The sequence below is a fragment of the Rhagoletis zephyria genome, unplaced genomic scaffold (assembly GCF_001687245.7).
Source record: "Rhagoletis zephyria isolate East Lansing unplaced genomic scaffold, Rhagoletis_zephyria_1.1 Rzeph_scaffold_00021, whole genome shotgun sequence".
Classification (NCBI taxonomy): domain Eukaryota; kingdom Metazoa; phylum Arthropoda; class Insecta; order Diptera; family Tephritidae; genus Rhagoletis; species Rhagoletis zephyria.
The window spans coordinates 23,052-42,598 of NW_016157105.1; the positions used below are offsets into that span (position 1 = coordinate 23,052).

The 19,547-nt window shown below is 33.1% G+C and overlaps 1 long non-coding RNA gene across 1 annotated transcript; it reads left to right on the top strand.

Moving 5' to 3' along the window:
- Positions 1–512: 512 nt before the first annotated feature.
- Positions 513–1,707, top strand: LOC108362130 (uncharacterized). The gene is made up of 2 exons (XR_001847420.1): positions 513–652; positions 1,675–1,707. It is a non-coding gene; the product is annotated as an uncharacterized LOC108362130 (long non-coding RNA).
- Positions 1,708–19,547: the final 17,840 nt, after the last annotated feature.

The following is a 19,547-nucleotide window of genomic DNA, read 5'->3' on the forward strand; positions in this document are numbered from 1 at the left end:
AACAGTGATTTTGTTGTGGCTGTTGATAGAACACAATACTGTATATAAATCTTTTGAGCACACTTTCATTGTAATAATAATAATAGATTGGCGCTTACACATATGTTAGTGTTTCGCAGAGCTTCTCCTCTGATTTGTGGCGTGCGCCTTGATGTTGGCACACAAAGCGGAGGGATCTACAGTTTTTTTTTGTATTTTTATGAGAAGCAGAAATACACTCGGAGGTTTGCCATTGCCTGCCGAGGGACGACCGTTGTTAAGAAAAATCCTTTATTTTTTTTGCGATGTTGCTTTGACCAGGGCTTGAACCCAGGTGATGTGGAGTGGACACTTTCATTACACTTCTTAATTATACTTATAAGTAAGGAAAAGAAATAGAACTAATTTGTTATTTGGTTTCCCATGTAACATTGTTAGCATTGAATATACTATCCGTTTTGATACAACTCTAAAATCTTATATCCATAATGGTTTTCCATTACCGTTTGTGTATTTGTTAAGATTATTATTTTTTGTTAAAATCTCTGTATTAGTCTGTAAGACAATTTGTTTTCGTTGACTAATTCTTTACTTGAAATAAAGAAATATTAAAGCTGTTTTGGAAAGACTTTTTGTGCTGATTACGAATCCGTAAGTATAAAGTTTCCTTCAGGTCCAGATTTTGANACCCTACAGGGTTTGGTTCATGCATCAACACCACAGCACGCGATTTGTACGGATAAATATGTATGTACTATGAATGTATGTGTGTGTTGTCACCGCTCTCAGAGCAGCGCTCTGCATGCTTGGGGTGCGTATCAGTGATGCCAACTTGCGGGGAACTGGTCTCGTTGCGGTGAATCGGGTAATTTCTGCATTTTGCGGGGAATTTAGACTATTTAATTTTAGATCATTAAATAACTTATCTACCTAGAGTGTAGAGTACTTTTTGTAAAATTTTATTTTTAGTCACAATTTCAACTCTGCCAATATTACTTACATTCATTTATATATACATATCAAATAATGCAATTACACAAGGCAACAGTGATTTTGTTGTGGCTGTTGATAGAACACAATACTGTATATAAATCTTTTGAGCACACTTTCATTGTAATAATAATAATAGATTGGCGCTTACACATATGTTAGTGTTTCGCAGAGCTTCTCCTCTGATTTGTGGCGTGCGCCTTGATGTTGGCACACAAAGCGGAGGGATCTACAGTTTTTTTTTGTATTTTTATGAGAAGCAGAAATACACTCGGAGGTTTGCCATTGCCTGCCGAGGGACGACCGTTGTTAAGAAAAATCCTTTATTTTTTTTGCGATGTTGCTTTGACCAGGGCTTGAACCCAGGTGATGTGGAGTGGACACTTTCATTACACTTCTTAATTATACTTATAAGTAAGGAAAAGAAATAGAACTAATTTGTTATTTGGTTTCCCATGTAACATTGTTAGCATTGAATATACTATCCGTTTTGATACAACTCTAAAATCTTATATCCATAATGGTTTTCCATTACCGTTTGTGTATTTGTTAAGATTATTATTTTTTGTTAAAATCTCTGTATTAGTCTGTAAGACAATTTGTTTTCGTTGACTAATTCTTTACTTGAAATAAAGAAATATTAAAGCTGTTTTGGAAAGACTTTTTGTGCTGATTACGAATCCGTAAGTATAAAGTTTCCTTCAGGTCCAGATTTTGAGAAAACTAGGTCAAACTGTCAAAAAATCGCGTTTTTTGCAATATTTGAAAAGGTCTAGCAAAAAAACCAAAGGTGATAAAATCTTCCACTTAGGCTTAAATTAAAGATATAAATAAATTAAGTAATAATAAAATTAAATTGACTTCTAAAAATGATAAGTAATAAGTTAAAAAATTTTATGATTTGTTGAATTTTTATCAGTTTTGCCCAAAGTTGTTTATTTTGACTTATATGGCGTATTTTTTAATTTAAATTTAAATATTGTAAGTACATTCGTAAATAAATTCAAGCAATTGAATTAAAAAATTTGACTTTTTTATGGAATCATGGGGTATTTCACCGAAAATCTGGGAATTTCGCGGTGGTCAACGGGGAGAGAGATAAAATGAGTTGGCATCCCTGGTACGTATGTACACGTACATCCAGAATGATATAATATTTCTCAATTTATTTTATTATTTTTAAATACGAACATTTTTAAACGATAATCAAATATAAAGTATTCATTTTTACTATGCATTATTTCCCTCAGTTTACCATCGGTTTTTGGGTTTTTTTTTCGTTGAAGGTGTTGCTCATTTTCTCCTTATAAAGAAAAATTATCGAAAATGCTTCGCATGAAAGAAAATGACTAACCAGCGTTGCCGTTTTGTGGGTGATTCCCCAAATTGGGAGAAATTATATTTTTTGTGGGTAATGTTTGGGGAATGCTATGTTGTGGGGAATTTTCGCTTTAAAAACTATGTATCTATGAAAAATTTGAGTTTCATAAACATTTTCAAATTAATTTTAATTTTTGATTCTTGTAGTGTCTTCTGTATTAAATGTTTGTTTTTTTCTATTTAAATAAAACTGGCAACAATACAAGTATAGTATTATTAGAAGCACTGTTTAATAATTACTTTAGCAATAGCAGGGCGCCTTAATACAAGGTGGTCTTGCATGAACAGCTGACAAATTTGCCGCGGTGGTTCTTAATGTTAAAAGGATGTGTTTGTATGAATTCGCCTTGTGCAGTTTGCAGAAATTATTTTATTTTGAATCACCGGTCCGTTCCAAGGTATATTGAATAGATAACATCAGCAGAGGGTTGCAATTTGTATTTTTTTCATTCGAAGTGGTCCATGAATAGTCAATTCTGGTTTCTTAGATTTTCCATCTTAATAAGTGCAATGAAAATAGAACTACAGATTAAATTTTAATGAAAATCACGGTGGCTTCGTGAAATGACTTTTTATGCCCTAACAAGCAATTTTTTGTTTTATCATGTGTATTTATTATTTTATTTAACACCTAATAAACAAAAGATGCAGAGAATTGTAATAACTAAAATATATTATATATTTTATAGGATAATGTATAGTTTTGTGAAGGAAGCCAAACGTAAAACTATTTATTTCGCTTGTGGGGAATTTGAAAATTTCAGTGGGGCTTGTGTGTAATTTAGATTTTTTTCTGGGTAATTAAATAAATTTAAAACTGCAACGTGACTGACACCACACAAATTGCCAAAAAGCAACGGTAAGTCCCAGTTACTTTAAACTTACACTTTATTATAGTGACATTGAATGGACTGCAAAACTGAATATTTCTAAAAAATCGAATTTAAACTTCTAGATTTTTACGAAAGTTTGTTTATTTTTTTCAAATTTTGCAGAAAGATTCAAACTTGAATTTGTGTGTATTTTGTTAAATAAATGCTAAATTTTTATAAACAAATAATTAAAATTAACAAAATATTAAGAAAAATGGTAAAATCTTGTCAATATGTGAAAGTCGTAAAGTTATGATAAGTACTATCATTCATTTGTAGTATCTACATACCCATTGTTTTATTTTTCACGTTGGCGAAGAGATTTAAATTATTTCTTGTTCTATAAATAATATGTATGTATTGTGCAAGCCTAAAAAAGGGGTTATGATTGAAGATTAAAATAAAATAAAAAAAAACTTAAAAAAAAATTTGTGTTCAAATTTCTCGTTTGAAGTAGTATATTTTAACCGAAATTACACTAGGGATCCAGGCCGATCGCCTTATCTTCCCCCCGTGTATCCGTCACTGGCGGTGACAATTGNGTCGAACGGCGAACTCACCACAAAGAAATTTGCACTGTCAAAACTAGAACACCCGCAGGCATATGAAATTGAACACAGCCAAAGCGAAATGCGANCCATCGGTTTTTGGGTTTTTTTTTCGTTGAAGGTGTTGCTCATTTTCTCCTTATAAAGAAAAATTATCGAAAATGCTTCGCATGAAAGAAAATGACTAACCAGCGTTGCCGTTTTGTGGGTGATTCCCCAAATTGGGAGAAATTATATTTTTTGTGGGTAATGTTTGGGGAATGCTATGTTGTGGGGAATTTTCGCTTTAAAAACTATGTATCTATGAAAAATTTGAGTTTCATAAACATTTTCAAATTAATTTTAATTTTTGATTCTTGTAGTGTCTTCTGTATTAAATGTTTGTTTTTTTCTATTTAAATAAAACTGGCAACAATACAAGTATAGTATTATTAGAAGCACTGTTTAATAATTACTTTAGCAATAGCAGGGCGCCTTAATACAAGGTGGTCTTGCATGAACAGCTGACAAATTTGCCGCGGTGGTTCTTAATGTTAAAAGGATGTGTTTGTATGAATTCGCCTTGTGCAGTTTGCAGAAATTATTTTATTTTGAATCACCGGTCCGTTCCAAGGTATATTGAATAGATAACATCAGCAGAGGGTTGCAATTTGTATTTTTTTCATTCGAAGTGGTCCATGAATAGTCAATTCTGGTTTCTTAGATTTTCCATCTTAATAAGTGCAATGAAAATAGAACTACAGATTAAATTTTAATGAAAATCACGGTGGCTTCGTGAAATGACTTTTTATGCCCTAACAAGCAATTTTTTGTTTTATCATGTGTATTTATTATTTTATTTAACACCTAATAAACAAAAGATGCAGAGAATTGTAATAACTAAAATATATTATATATTTTATAGGATAATGTATAGTTTTGTGAAGGAAGCCAAACGTAAAACTATTTATTTCGCTTGTGGGGAATTTGAAAATTTCAGTGGGGCTTGTGTGTAATTTAGATTTTTTTCTGGGTAATTAAATAAATTTAAAACTGCAACGTGACTGACACCACACAAATTGCCAAAAAGCAACGGTAAGTCCCAGTTACTTTAAACTTACACTTTATTATAGTGACATTGAATGGACTGCAAAACTGAATATTTCTAAAAAATCGAATTTAAACTTCTAGATTTTTACGAAAGTTTGTTTATTTTTTTCAAATTTTGCAGAAAGATTCAAACTTGAATTTGTGTGTATTTTGTTAAATAAATGCTAAATTTTTATAAACAAATAATTAAAATTAACAAAATATTAAGAAAAATGGTAAAATCTTGTCAATATGTGAAAGTCGTAAAGTTATGATAAGTACTATCATTCATTTGTAGTATCTACATACCCATTGTTTTATTTTTCACGTTGGCGAAGAGATTTAAATTATTTCTTGTTCTATAAATAATATGTATGTATTGTGCAAGCCTAAAAAAGGGGTTATGATTGAAGATTAAAATAAAATAAAAAAAAACTTAAAAAAAAATTTGTGTTCAAATTTCTCGTTTGAAGTAGTATATTTTAACCGAAATTACACTAGGGATCCAGGCCGATCGCCTTATCTTCCCCCCGTGTATCCGTCACTGGCGGTGACAATTGTTTAAACAAATACATACATACATAGTACATGTTTATCTGTCACGTGCAGTGGTGTTGATTCAAACACAAAATTCGAAACACATTTATGGCTGAAATACAATGGCGTCGAACGGCGAACTCACCACAAAGAAATTTGCACTGTCAAAACTAGAACACCCGCAAGCATATGAAATTGAACACAGCCAAAGCGAAATGCGAAGTTCGCTAGGCGGCGTTTCGTGGCGATAGATTTAAAGCGCAAACAGTCAACGACGTAACGTAGACGTAGGTTGACGCAGACACGATCTACCTTATGGTACTCGCGTGTTAACGAAAACTCACCACCGAATGGCGGTGACGTTGCCGTTGCTTCTCTCTCTCTATCAACAGTAAATTGTATATGCTGCTACGTACGTCAACCTACGTTTACGCTACGTCGTTGACTAACTGCGCTTTTTTTTCTATCGCCCCGCTGTGCGATGGCGGATGCACATTAGGTGGCGATATTTCTTTTTTGCTTTCAAAGTTTTAGAAGAAAGTAACATATAACGCACTATTTTTGTTGGTTTAACAATGCAGTTATCGATTGGTTAAATCTGGCTTAAAATAAAATAATTTAAATAATTTCTCTTTGTTTTATAGTCTTATTTTTTATCATTTCTTCACTCTCAAATACGGTTTTGCTATTTTTTTTTAAATATAGTCACCCAAATCATAAATGCGACGAAATGGTATCAGCGGTTTTCCCTACCGCTCTAATTCTGTTTTCCCCACGTCTCCTTCTACTAAATGTGTCTTACCATCTGTCAAATTTCTCTTTTACCTTTGTCCCGTTTTCTCATGTGGGCAACTTCCTGTCTTAACATATCACTTTCAAAATGGCATCAAGCCAATCAGATGGATTTGAGTTGTCAAACAACGCCAGCATTGCGTTTCAAGCATTACATGTCTGGCTGTAGCTGAGCGCGCAAAGACAATTGCCACGATTTGTTGGTTTCTAGACGGCCAGAGTTCAAATTCAATTGCAGGAAGCATGCAGATTAAATATTATTATTATTTTTTTTGTTTTTATCCTGATTATGAAAAAGCATCCGTGAAGTGCAAAACGCCATAAGTGAAGTGCAAAATGCTTCATTTTAATATGGGCTTCTTTGAATTGAATATGTCCATTATAAACCGCCTTTGGAACTCACTACCTATCAGAATAAGGTCAATCAACAATGCACTGCGTTTCAAAAATGAGTTAACCAGTTTTTACCATAGTTAATTATAATTATATATGTATTTATTGTATGTTTGTTCCTCTTGTACGTTCGTTATACTATACTATACTGTACTTTACTTTACTTGTACTTCCTTCGATCTCTCTGAGTGGCCGCTTCACACGAGTGGTACATTTGTACAGATTTGTATGGTTCTTATTGCCACAAACAAAACTAGGATCAAAACTTTGTTTCTAGTAGATATACATACCTTAGTTTGACAAAATTTTGTGCAAATGCGTATTCGTGTCACATGGCTTTGTGAATTCTATCAAAAAATATGAATGCTTAAAAGATTCGATTTCTATATATTTAATAGTTATTAATGTTTTTATGTTTCTTAACAAATATTTTTAATCTTTGTTTTTCTTTTTTAATATGCAACTTCTATTGCTTAGTAATTATGAATTGCGACTAGCACTATAATATAATTTTGCACAATTGTTGTGCTAGGATGAAGTGTCCAAATAAACAAACAAACAATAAACAAACAAACCACTTTTAAACCTGTTTTCATTTGATTTAATACGTGCTTATTTGATTTAACTTTTTTTGTCCTCTGTGTGCATATATTTTCTTAATTTGTATGCGTTGAAATATTTAATTTACTGATATTTTGCTACTTTTCAACATACTTCATATGTATACCAATTCCATTAAATACAGAGAAATAGTTCCTTATCATGAAATAGTTTGGGGTTTTTAAATTTTTTGACCATGGGCACCAAATAATGATTTTTTTTTTTATTTCAATTAAAAAAATTAAAATACTCTGAGCATCACACGTATGTTGTATGCATATTATGTACTTTTCTTTCTGGCTTTTTAAATTTTAAAGATTTATATATTTTTTTTAATAAAAATATTACTTAAAATTCGAGTTTTATTACTTCGCTCAAAAGATATTAGTGGTATTCATCTAAACAGATAAATTATCAAGCAGATATTCTTATAAATTTGAGCACTCTTTTACATGAACGCCCCATTTCATTTACACTTGGGATAGAGTTGCGAAAGAATTGAATTGGCTTTAGATTATTAAGATTATTTGGTGAAATCGGAGGAAAATTTACCAGAAATGTGTAAACGAGTTTCCATACAAATTTTGGTAGTTATTGTACAAAGGTTACACAAATATACATATACTGACGATCAAAAGTGAGTGGAATTTTTTTTTTCTTAAATATTTGCAACGTTTTTCAAGTTAAAATTTATGCTTTCATCAAAACCATATAAGTCCAACTTTTAAACCTTATACAGAACTTAGAAAAATGCAACAAATTTTCGTCTAAAATTTGATCTTTTGAATAAGAATCTTTGGTAAAATTTTGAGTACGCAGATAGATCAGTTTTTTAATCCTAGTAAAACGAGTGCAAGTTTTAAACGGCTAAATAATCACGTTGATTTTTAATGATGCTGACGGCTTTTTGCACTTTTTACCATACAAAAGGGCTTTTCTTGTAGAATAAAATGGGCAATACCGTTTGCTAACGAAAATGAACGCTATATTTTATATGCATAAACCCGCAAAAACCGTTGAAAAAAACAATTCATTAAAAATCAATGCGTTTCTTTAGTCGCTTAAAATACGCACTCCTTTTACTAGAATTAAAAAACCCCGATCTATGTACTACAATTTTTTCTAAAAATTCTGATTAAAAGTTCAAAATTTAGACGAAAATTTTTTGAATTTATTTAAGTAGTGTATGAAGTTTGAAAGTTTGACCTATGTGATTTTAATTAAAGCATCAACCATATCTTTATAAAAAATAATAAAAAATGTTAGCTTGAAAAACAATGCTAATATTAAATAAAAAACATCATGCACTCACTTTTGATTGCCAGTGTAAGTATATACGGTTCAAAATGCATGTATAAGGTTTGAGGAATACCCTTAGTATTATTTAGTTCATAATAAAAATGTAATGTTACTAAAGTACAACCGTTCTCTCAATTCTTCGGCCATAGTTTTTTCTAAGTTTGCTAGCATTTTAAAATCATATACAAATTAAAATAAAACAAATAATTTTTAAGCAAAAAGCAAAACCGACTAAATAAAATGTTCCGCCGAGTTGATAACCTTTCTCCTTTATGTGAAGACGGTTAAAAATTAATGGTGTTATCGTTTCTACCAAAACATGTCGCATTTTGATTGCCCCTTTCTCTTTTCGTGTTCGATTCTAAAATGAGAGCAAACAGTAAGAAAATTTTGTGTTCGTTTCTTAAAATGCCACACTCTTGTGAGGCAAAAAATGCACATTTTCTGCCCTTTTAAGCTTGGTCAGGGGAGATTGTTGCCCTAAAAATCAAATGGTTGCTAAAAACGAAAATATTATGAAATGTGTACGTTCGACAAGGACAAGAAGGCAAAAACATGCCCTTTTACAGGGTTGAGTGTAACATGAAACATATTTTGCAGCTTGAAAACATTTTTTGGTAGAAACGAAATTGTTCAAAATTGTTGTTTCAGATCGGAAATGATAAGTGTGCGTGAGCTTGAGTAGGTTTTACAGGCATATTGTTTGTAAACGTCTAAAATGCTAAGGGTGTCTTTCAGTGGTTATACCTTACTATATTTATACCCGAGCGCACTTGTGCACAAGGGTATATTAATTTTGTTCACATAACGGTTGTTTGTAACAGCCAAAACGAATCGAGATAGATATAGACAAATGTATACATAAATGATCAGAATGAAAAGAGAAATCGATTAAGCCATGTCTGTCTGTCCGTCCGTCTGTCCGTCCGTCCGTGTACACGATAACTCGAGCAAAAATTAAGATATCTCATTGATACGCGCACCTCATCAGCTCTTCGCCTATGTACTTGAATAGCTCGGCTGACAGGCCGACATCTCCAGCAGCTTTGTTGTTTTTCAGCAGCGTAATCGCTATTCGTACCACGTCATAGTCAGGTGTATGTCGCCTAATTCTCTGATAAAATTATCGGGAATTTTCCCTGTCGGTCAGCATTTCAAGCTCTTGGCACTCACTTATTTCGGCCTGGCTCTTCTTAATGCGGCAAATACGTCTGGCTTCCATCTTCAGTCTCCATATGGCTTGCGTTGCGTGATTTCCAACAATTTAATATTAGTGAGAACAAAGCAATAATAAACGTAATAAAAGTGAAAGTACGGTTGCATTCGAAAACGTCAAAATAAAAATCATCAGTATCTTTTATTTATAAACCACACTTGAAAAAAAAAGGTCTAACTTGCGTAACCTAGTTAAAAATTAGCATCTAACCGTCGCAATATGGGAAATTTGAGCCTATTTTGTGGCCAAAAATCAATTTCTTGACTTGCTTGAAATAAATTTTGTTTATCTTATCTTACAGAGAATACTTTAGAGTAAAAAACTGTATACTCTGTTTTTCGATAAATTGACTTACCGTTGATTTGGTAACCCTCAAACAGATAGTTTAGAAATTTTCTGTAAACGAAAAATGTCTAGCTTGATTTTGTGCCACTTTCAAATGCATGTATCTCGTAATCTATTTATTGCTTTTCAAAAGTGAAATGTGAAAAGAAAGAGTGACGGTTAGCAGAATATTTACCAATTAAAACTTGTATTATAGTTTAAAGGTTGTGCCAAAGAAACGTCCGCATTTAAGTGACTTTAAAGTGTAATTGTACAATTAAAAAAAAAAGTTTATTTAGTGTTTTAAAAAAATGTTTAAAAACGCTAAAAAGAACTCATCATAAATCGGTAGAATAGTCTCTGATCTCTTATTTCCCCATAATCTAATACTGCGATTTTGTGCGATATTAAAGAAATTATAATTTTTCTTAGGTAACTAGTTGGCACAAAATCATGATTTTTATGAAATAATTCACGGTGTTATAATTTAAAAGTTGGAAAAAAACCTGTCAGATAACAAAGAGAAAGTTTTAGACTTGAGGTCAGTGGAGGATTCGAGTCGATATTTAAAATAGAACGTACGAGGCATCTGTTTATTGGGTTGGGGTCCACTGGACCCCGTGTGACCATTACGCTATTCTTTGGAGGAGTGATAATTACGGGTTAATTTTTGCGCGGCAAGGCCAATATTTCTAGTCCAACTACTGGGCCAAGTTTTAAACTGATATCTCAACTTTTAGAATTTTGGCGTCATTGCGCAGATTTTCCATAACAATCTTCTATGGTTTAGAAAGAGACTGATGCTTTGTATTTTGACGTTTTCGAATGCAACCTACATAACATCGACGTCAGAGTCAACGTCAACGATTCTATGCGTCGAGTTACACACTATCCGTTTGAAATTGCGTACGTAAAATCATAAACTCGGTGCACGTTTTTTATAAGGTTTTTCACCATAATTTTTTGCATTTTTTTCCATAAATCTAAAATTTTTTACAACTGGAAAACTGTATTTCAAGGATTTAAACGACACATAGAATAGTAGTCAATTGACGCAAACACATAAGCAAAGTTGACAGTTGAGCTAATTTGTGCGTCACCGTCTCCGTAAGCTTTGTACATGTAACTTGCTTCATACCGTTACGCTAGCATAGGTTCAGTACTTAGTTGTTCCTTCAGAGCTTGGAAAGCCTCTAGTAGAAGTCTCGACTAAATTATGTTGGTAACGAGCTTACTTTACTCTAGGTTCCGGGCGACTCGGGAGTGCCTGGAAATGAGACATCTGACCCTTTGGTCACAGTTGGCTTAGACCAGGTATTCCTCGATCCGCAACCAGTTATAGCGCTCCATCAGAAACTGGGTGGATACTTCGCTCAGCAATGACTGGGAGCCATCGAATGGATGCAGGTGGGCAAAACTCATGTTGCTTTCAATCTCATAAGGTCTATCTAGTTTTTTCCTCTCACTGTGAAGATGGCACTACTGACTGGTAACTTTACGTGGCACAAACACCTGACTGTGATAGGCGTAAATGACAACTCCATTTGCCCATCCTCCTTTGAGGAGGATGAGACGAACACTTCTTGAGCTTCTTGCTTGCTTGTTTTTTTTAATCATCGATTTATCTAGATTCGGTCTTCTCTTTTTTGTCATCTAGTCCAAGCTACTTCAGACTTGCACTTTGTTATACTAAAATTGAATGAGCTATAAAACTTCATGCTCCAAAAATTCTAAAAATCTGATTAAATAGTTTAAAATTTTGATCAACTTTCGTTAAAATTCGTCGAATTTTTGTAAATGTTTTACAGTGTTTTAAATTTTGATTCACATGGTTTTGTAGATATTAAGCTATATATTTATAAAAAAAATAATAAAGCTTTTTTGATCAAAGAAAACTAGCTAAAACTTGCTAAAATGCCTTTTCCATACTTACATTCTCGCTACAGTATATATTTCACCGCGTCAAAAAAATAAAAATAAAAAATCTGCAATGCGACCGGCATAAGACTCAACTTTTAGCATTTGGTATAGTAATGATCCTCCATGAATCTCCCCTCTCTAGGATAATTCTAAGAGGTCCCGCGTCGATCCTTTAGTTTTCCCGTAGGAATTACATGTAAGAAAATTAGTTCTTTCCTTTTGAGGTCATTATCATTTTCTGGGATGAATGAAAACTCTCGAAACTGTAAGAGTACATTGATTACATGCAATTTAAGTATTATGCAGGCTCAGATTATTTAAATTCCTAAACTCACTTTCTTTAATCCCTTATCCTATTTGGGTCAAATATAGTACCTATGTATATACCCAAAAAAATTCTTTGGAATTTAAGCAATCTGATCATGCACAATACTCAAATGGCATGTAATTAATGTATTCTTACAATTTCGAGTGTTTTCATTCGTCCGAGAAAATTATATTGACCTCAAAAGCAAAGAACTAATTTTCTTACATGTAATTCCTATGAGAAAACTAAAGGATCGATGCGAGACCTATTAGAATTATCCTAGAGAGGGGAGATTCATGGAGGATCATTACTGTACCAAATGCTAAAATTTGAGTCTTGTGCTGGTCGCATTGCAGGAATTTTTTTTTTTTGTGACGCGGTCTGATATATATTGTGTTATGCGTCATTTCTCAATTTTTTCTCTTTTTTAGTCTTCAATAAAACTGTATTAAAAGATGTAATGTTGTTTTATTCTAAAAACAAAATTGTATGTTCGGATTCGATGCTTTAAAAATATCCCGATTTTTGTCCACAGAAATCTGGTCACCGTATCTATCACAGACTGTTAAGTTCCGACTGAGATGCTCTGGCAAGGCGGCGTCATAATTTCGGGGCAGGGGTTGCCTATTGTACCGCAACTATTCAACTGTATCAGGTAGTATTTTTTTGTTCCCACGATATGTTTAACAAAATAGACTTATGTCCGCCTAGATCCGTCAAATACCCTTATTTCCACCCCTGGTTTAAAGTTTAAAAAATAAACTGCGTAGAACAGTGGTGTCCAACTGAGTTCGCAGCGAGGACTACTTCGAAACCATAAAGTTCCTAGATCCGTCAAATACCCTTATTTCCACCCCTGGTTTAAAGTTTAAAAAATAAACTGCCTAGAACAGTGGTGTCCAACTGAGTTCGCAGCGAGGACTACTTCGAAACCATTGCTATGCTTTGCAGGCATCGGCTTGATTAACTTCAATCTTAATTGATCCCTATAAAAACCTTTATTTATTAATAAATTGTATACAGCTATCTAAAATAAAGGAATGCACATAAACAAAGAACATTCGTTGTACAGTATATTTCGCTTAGCTGCATTTACTTCTGCAGCAAATGATTTGGTGTACGGTTTTTCATGCATTTTTTTAAAGCATTCAATGGGAATAAAGCCTTTTAACACAAGTCGCCAAAGGGGATTATTATATTCTTCTGGGTCTTCATCGAAGGCACATCCCACAGGTTCGCAAAAAGAGGGGCGAGGACTTAACCAATAACAGGGCAGTTAAACGGAAAAGGGTTGCTAAGCGGAAATGCAGCCAAAAGTTGAAACATTCTTTCAAAATCCATCTCATGAAGCAGTACTTTGGCAAAATTGTGCACGTAAGCAGAAAATTCACCTAAGCGAATAGGCAACTAAACGGAATATACTGTTTATATTATGATTCATAAATCGATTTTTTGGAAAAAGATAACACTGGTTCCATAGAAAACATTTCGTCACCTAAAATGCAGTACTCTGTAATTAACATTGGTACCTGAAAAGCAAAAGCCCGTGACTAACAAACAACTTTTCATCGAATTAAAAGTCTCCACATCGTTTGACGCAAAAAAAAGCTAGTTACGGATCTTTGCATATGTATTTGAAGAAAATTTTCCACGTAATGCCCTGGGTTGTACCTCGCAAGAATTTCCGAGTCCAAAAGAAGAGCAAACAATGGGAAAAGGTGACAAGGTGGAGCTGCTGCTGAGATAGCCCAACTGAGTTTAAGATCTCTAAAAGCGTCTTTTCTTAAAAGGTGCCGAGCTTGTATTAGAGTAGAAGGTCGCCAATTTGAGCATATTTTATCAATAAATGAATAAATTTCTCTTCAAACGACTCATGTATATTTTATTTCACGTGAATCCATGCTTCACAAAAAATATTGATAGATATAGCCCTTGTTATAGACTCTAGTCCGAATTCCGGTAAGTAACATAAAATAATGTCAAGAGCAAGTAATTATGTACCTTTGTACTATTTAGCATGTCATTTGACGGTAACAAGAGCAAATTCAATTTAAATCTATTAAATACATTCTAGCGTGTCTCAGTCCTTTACCCACAAAAGCGGCTATAACTTTTTTTTTCTATTCAAAACAGTAAGTGTGGCACCTTTCTGAAATCTTTATTAAATGAGCAATTTTTTTATGTAATGTAAAGTTATAGCTCAGTACATTTTTTTTTCACCCGAGATAGTCAAAGTTGGGGAAGAAAATATCAAAAAGTTAAAAATCCAGAAATAGTCCTAATTTTATGATGGTTCCTTAATATATTTTAACTACATTGCATTTGAGTATGGAGAGGCAACTATCTGGAAGTATTTTACATAAAAAATTTACTAAGTATTGCCCGGTTTGTAGTTGCAGTTAAAGAAAACACATGAAAAGGCACGATTTTTTTTAAATTCGAAAAAATGTAAATATTTCAAAAACGGTGACACTTTTACCTGAAAATTTTTTGTTTCTCGGGGAGCTCACCCCCGCCCCCCCTTTCCCCCACCTACCTTCCCCTAAAGTTTGGCACGTTACTTCTGGGACACCCTGTTTACAGATCGCGAGCTACTTGTCTTCCGCGAACTACCGGTTGGACAACACTGGCTTAGAATATCAAGATTTTTACGCATCAAACTCACCGCTTAAATTTACCAAATGTGTGCCATCGATATTACATACAAATGTTGACAAATGACACGGTGCTACAAAAAAATCACTAAATACACCCGAAACAAATCCTAGTGTAGGTTATGCTATAGTCGAGTAAAACATGAAAATATGAAACTGCCCAAATCTGTAGTATTTACCTACAAGAATTGCATTAAAATTGTCGAAGTTAAGCAATTTAAGAAAAAATATGGTCTTGAATTTAAAGGTGTATATACCGGACGTTCATATCTTTTGAGCAGTGTGACTAAGGAGCTCATCAATATTTACTCAAAACTGATATACACAATGGCTCTTGAGCAAAACATTTATTTCTCATAAAATTTTAGGAAAATGGGCGTGGCACCGCCCAAATATATCATATACGCGTTTCTCAAAAAGTGCTCGACCGATATCGACCAAATATGTTATACGCATTGTGCGTGACCTCCTTAAGCACCGTGCTGAATATTTTTGAAATCGGACAAAACCTACTCCCCCTAAATATAGCGTTTTTTGAAATTACCGTTATGTGGGTAGAGCACGTGGTTTATGTCCGATTTCAAAAATTTTCAACACGGTGCTTAAGGAGGCTAAGCACAATATTTATATTTAATTTGGTCGAGATCGGTCAAAAGGCCTATAAGTACGGTGACCATAAATATGGATTCAAAATGAAGGACAATTTTTCAAAAATATGCCTGCATATATTTACGTAGTATAAAAATATCAAAAGGGTATTTATGATTCTAAATTCTTAATACATTTTAAACTTTAAAAATGAATCACGTTTTCTTCATTGATAATAATCTATTTTTACATGAATATTTATAAAAGTATAGTAAAACATATTATAATTACAATAGCTTACACGAAAAGTGAAAATCTTTAAAAGATTATTTTATATGCAAATTTTGAGTCGTTCAAAACGAAAACAATACCCTTCTTTTTTTGTCTTTTTTGGTACTTTTCGCAGTTATTTGTCAAAAATCGACGTAATGAATCGACGTAAATGACGAGTTACAAAATGCACTTTACAAAAATATATAATTTGTGCAGATTGCGCTCCATAGCATCTACATTTCTAATCCGATTTTCATTATCTTTGGCTCAAAGTTTACTGTAATGATATATCTTCTTTATCGAATTTTTTAAATAATGAAAAAACATAATCAAATGAAACTGCGTATTTGATTGAAAATCTCACTTTTTTCGCCTGTAGCACTAATAATTTTCATTGAAGTCGCCACAAGTTATATATTTTGGTAAGAGGCACATCAATACCCTTCGAGCTGTAAGTCGCTTACGTTAATTTGCAGATTTTTTCATGAGATATTGAAGAAAAGCTACGAAAAGTACCAAAAAACCCTTTTTTTTTTTAAATCCATCCATAATTTTAAATAATTTTAAAATAACGAATAAAATGCGGGACAAATGCAGGACACTTGGAAAAAATCAGTACATTTTCAGGTTTTTCAGATTTGAAAAACTTCGCAGGACCGACCTTTGAAAAACAGTACGGTCCTGCAAAAAACAGAACGGATAGTCACCGTACCTATAAGTCCTCTTTTCAAAATATGTTTTTTAAAATCGGATGAAAAATAGTCAAGCTGTTAACAGATAAGGGCATCAAGTGCAAGCATAACGGTTCTTTTGAAGTAAATAAAAAATGGACGGTTCAGGAACTATACGGAACCTATTTTCGCGGTATATGCGACCATAGCTACAACCTACACTAGGTTTTGTTTCGGGTGTATTTCATGACTTTTTTGTGTAGCAAAGTGTAATTACTCAGCCTGGTAAAAGTTTTAAACAAGTATTACTCGATTTGTGCATTTGTAAATTTGACAGTTATAGAGTGAGATTGTTTGGAAATGCTTTTATTGAGCTGAACTGATTCTACATAGTTAAAAATTTCTTGACAACACCACCCTGTGACTGCCAAAATATACAAACCCGTACAAATGTAAAAACGTGTGATTCCTGATTTAGTTTATTCATTTTGTAAGACATTTTTCGTCTAATTTTTTATAAGTGGAAAAATTAAATTCAATCAATACAGAGGTTTACTAAAAAAAATTTCTGCATATTGAAATAAAACTCTATATCCCTATGTTATTCGACGCCCTGAATGCGAATCCGAGATTCGTTAGCCTGGCTTGAGCTTCAAGGTCATTTAAAGGTCAAGTAGGGAAAAATTCATTGAATAAACCAGAAATTCATATATATGATCTCGAATCTGAGGTCCGCTAACCTCCAAAATGTCAGGTTCGAGGTCATTGGAGGGTTAAATAAATAAAAAATAGTTTTTTGTTTAGTTATTTGTTGTCGCTGACCTCAAACTTGACTTGATGAAGGCTAATAGACCCTGGATTCGCATTCAGCGCGTCGAATAACATAGGGATATCGAGGTTTGGTTCAATATGCAGAAACTTTTTTTTTTGCAAACTTGTGTAACTATTCTCTTTGAGCGAAGCAAAATAAAAATCAAATAATTAAAATTTCATTAGAGCAAAAAAATAAAAATAAATTTTGAGTGAATAAAAAACAAAATCATGTAATTAAATGCCGATTTAAATTATTTTACTTACAATGATTACCATCCCTGTATTTAATATTTAGTTCATTATGTTTTTAGGTATTACATACATAGTACTTTTACATGACAAAGCTGTAGGCAAAAACACTTTGGCGCGTATTCATAGTCCAGCAACTAAGTCGAAACTAACAGAGTTGCAACTTAAATTTAAGTACCAACTTAAAATTTACTTCTATTCATAGTCGCATTTCAGACTTCTACTAAGTAGTTTCGACTTAGTTTACNCTATGTAAACCGGTAACGCAATTTTGGGTTTAGTTTCCTACATAAAGGAGATATATCGCAAAAACTGGTATCTGAATAATCAGTGCTATAGGAGATAAAGCTTATACAGCATAGATTTTGACGATTTTCTCAGTAGACTTTGTATTATTATTTATAAAATATCTTACGAAATTTATCGGTTTTAGCTGTTCAAATAAAGGAGTTTTACAGTAAAATCCCATATCTGAACAATCAGATGTATGGAAGATATATGTTGTAGTCATACCCGATCCTTGTTATTATCACTGTAAGTATTCTGTTAATAATGAGTGAAATTTCATGTTCCTAGCTGCATAAATGGAGGAGATATGATAAAAGACCTCATATCTGAACAATCAGTTGTATGGGGGCTGCAGGTTATAGTGACCCGATCTTCGTTATTTTCACTGTAAGTCTTCTGCTGATAATGAGTGAAAACAGCGCGAAATTTCATGGTCCTAGCTACATAAATGGATGAATTATAACGAAAAATCTCATATCTGAACAATCAGTTTTATGGGAGCTATAGGTTATAGTTATCCGATCTTTTTAATTTTCACTGTAAGTTTTCTGTTGATAATTATTGAAAACTGTGCGGAATTTCCTGTTCCCAGCTATATAAATGGAAGAGATATAACGAAAAATTTTATATCTGAACAATCAGTTGTATGGGAGCTATAGGTTATAGTGACCCGATATTTGTAATTTTCACTGTAAGAATTCTGTTGATAATGGGTGCAAGGGCTGCAAAATTTCATGTTCGTAGCTGCATAAATGGAGAAGTTATAACGAAAAATCTCATATCTGAACAATCAGTTGTATGGGAGCTATATGTTATAGTGGTCCGATTCTTCCGGTTCCGACAAATGATTAATACATTATAAAAATACACCCACCTACCAAATTTGATCCGGATATCTCGAAAACTGAGAGACTAGATTGCATACAAACAGACGGACAGACAGACAGACGGACAGACGGACATGGATAAATCAACTCAGCTCGATGTTCTGATCATAAAAGTATACATTTTAATGGGTCTATCTCTTTTTGTTCTGGTACTTACAAACATCGGACCAAAGTTATAATACCATTTCATGCTCATGAAAGGTATAAAAACTAGCGTGAAACTGACTTATTATTTGGGAATTTATCTAAATTATTCCAATTATAAAATTGTGATGTAGCTTTATTCGAATTGTAATACGCATTTAATTTTATCTTCCGATTAAAATGGATCGATCTTTGTAAATTTTAATTGGAGATTATTCAATATTATCAAAATTACCCTCTACCAACCTAATTTTTACATATTTCGTCTGTTTTACCTTAATTTGATAAAATACTTCTTCCTAGTTACGACTTAGTTGCAGCTGCAGCCGAAACTAAATTTTAAGTTGGTACTTAGCCAGAAAAGTCGAAACTAAGGCGACTATGAATAGCTTTAGTTGTGACTTAGAATAGTTTCGACTTAGTTGAGTACTAAATATGACTATGAATATGCGCCTTTGGAATTAATGAAATACTTCCACAGTGTGTGGAGGAAAAACAGTTTACGGGAGGAAGGGTATGAAAAGTTGCGAAAAAATTATTCATATCTCCACCGACATCATGTTCATCGCAGTAATACTGACTTTGTGCACCGAACAAAGGGCGTAAATTTCCCTCATATTCACAATAAGCCATCGTTCGGACTTCGCTCCGATAGGAGTAGATTTGTTTCGTTTTGTCGAAATAATTTGAAACCGAGTCCTCTACTCCGTTCAATTGAAAATCTACTCCGTTTTGTTGCATCAACAAATTTACAC